Source organism: Triticum dicoccoides, chromosome 7A (assembly GCF_002162155.2).
Source record: "Triticum dicoccoides isolate Atlit2015 ecotype Zavitan chromosome 7A, WEW_v2.0, whole genome shotgun sequence".
In the NCBI taxonomy this organism is placed as follows: domain Eukaryota; kingdom Viridiplantae; phylum Streptophyta; class Magnoliopsida; order Poales; family Poaceae; genus Triticum; species Triticum dicoccoides.
In genome coordinates this window covers 323,623,723-323,625,621 of record NC_041392.1, presented here as the reverse complement: position 1 = coordinate 323,625,621, position 1,899 = coordinate 323,623,723, and the positions used below count along the sequence as shown (strand labels likewise).

The 1,899-nt window shown below is 43.3% G+C and overlaps 1 long non-coding RNA gene across 1 annotated transcript; it reads right to left on the bottom strand.

The window, feature by feature from the left end:
* Positions 1 to 756: 756 nt before the first annotated feature.
* On the bottom strand, positions 757 to 1,546 carry LOC119330522. The gene is made up of 2 exons (XR_005160143.1): positions 1,206 to 1,546; positions 757 to 1,117 (listed from the first exon to the last, which is right to left on the bottom strand). It is a non-coding gene; the product is annotated as an uncharacterized LOC119330522 (long non-coding RNA).
* Positions 1,547 to 1,899: the final 353 nt, after the last annotated feature.

Below are 1,899 nucleotides of genomic sequence, written 5' to 3'. Positions count from 1 at the left end.
GATTGACCAGAAAATAAAGACTGTCTCTAAAGACCATATATTTGGCATGGGTCAAGTTTGGAGCTGAAAGTTGAGACCAGCGCCAGGACCCATTTTAGACACCTGCTAGTTAGAGAACGCTGCCAAAAACTTTGTGTAGAAAGTTGAATCATAGTGCGAGCCATTTATACTATTAACGTGTTCTTGAGTGTACTCTCCAGCGATTCTGCAGTCATTCGTCTCTATTCATAGTGTTGTGGCTGTACACAGCGATTAATGAAACTGTGTACTAGAAGTAAGAAACATGTTTCACTCCACGTAGCCTAAAAAAAGATACCATAAAACAAACAAAATGTCGGTAATTACTGCTCAATAGTGATCTCTCCGTGTTCCTTCTTAGTACCCCCTTGGGGTTGTTTGTTTGTAATATACCTTTTCTAATCAGCAAGTTTTGCACCTCTCCTACCAGCATTAAAAGATAAATAGGAATGGGGCAAGTCTTCAACTGAAAATAGGTGCATCAATCTATATCCATCTTAAAGGGTAGCTGCAAAAAATGCCATCTGAAAGGGGGAACCACCGGATGACCCCATTTTGCTTTTCGGAAGTGAGAGCACTCTCTACCTGCTGTCCAAACATTTGAATCTTCATTCTATCGTAGTTCCCCATATATACTTAATCCCTGGAAAATCAACACGCAGAGAGAAATAATATATGCTGAATATTTTCTGATGAAGTCAACTTTCCGACAGGATAATCACATATATGGACAAGAAAAACACTTGAAATACCTTCCATTAGTTTGTTAACCAAACAACTTACATGTGCTCGTTTTGACAGTAAATATAACCGGGAAAGATACATCAATGCACACAGCTAGCAGTCCGCCAAGAAACCTCTAGACGTACACACAACATTGCAGTACAGATGTACAAAGGAACAGCCAGGTCTACAATCAAGTTTGAAAAATGTATAGAAGCACTTAGAGTACAGATGTTGCAAATGAATTGTACGTAGTACATATCTTCCATGCATGTGAAGTTTCTGCATGTCAACCATGCTAGCATCTAAAATTAACAGTATAATCCAACTCCAAATAAGTGAGCGCCCACATGTTTACAACGTCCGTGCAAAACCCCTGGAACCAAAAGCAGAACTGTACAATAACATAAACCAAGTTCAGAAAAAAGCAAGAACTGCAGCCTCAAGCTCCAAAAAAACATCACCTGTTCACAGCCAGATCTATAGCCTGCATCTGCTCTTTCTCCTAGCTGTTGTCATCGATCTGGGCTGGCATCGGCGACCAGGAGGAGGCCCGCACATGGATTCAGTGCTCGCCGGAGGTAGGGCTGAGGTGGGGAGGTGGGAAGCAGCCGTGGTCGTTGGAAGAGGGCACCCTGAGGTACGGCTGACGGCCTCGAGACGGAGAACGTCGGCAACCATGGATCGGGCAACCTAGTGGAGGAGCGAGGGGAGAGCCTGATTCAGACTTGGATTAGGGTGGGGAGGGAAAATGTGAAGGGGTTGAGAGAGACGGGATAGGATCGGGACAAATTTTGGTGTGAAAAAAAGTCACGATTTTTTTTCTGTCAAGCACCGTCAGCGAGTTGGAACCGTTCGTGGCGTCTTGAACCTTTTGTGGGCCGGGAACCGTTCATGCACGGCCCCAGTACTGGCGCTGTGCAGGGATGACAGTCTATGGGCTGGGCCTAGTGCCTATGTGCATGCAACAATGGTCCACAATCAACCCAATAAGGAAATAAACTTTACACTTCTAAAATGATAGAAAAGATTGGAGGGAAAGAAAGTGGACCAGATCCCAAGATAAGCATGTAGCTGAGATTGCCACCTCTAGAAAGAAACACAATAGCTCTGCTTTTCCATATATATATATATATATATACATATATATATACATAC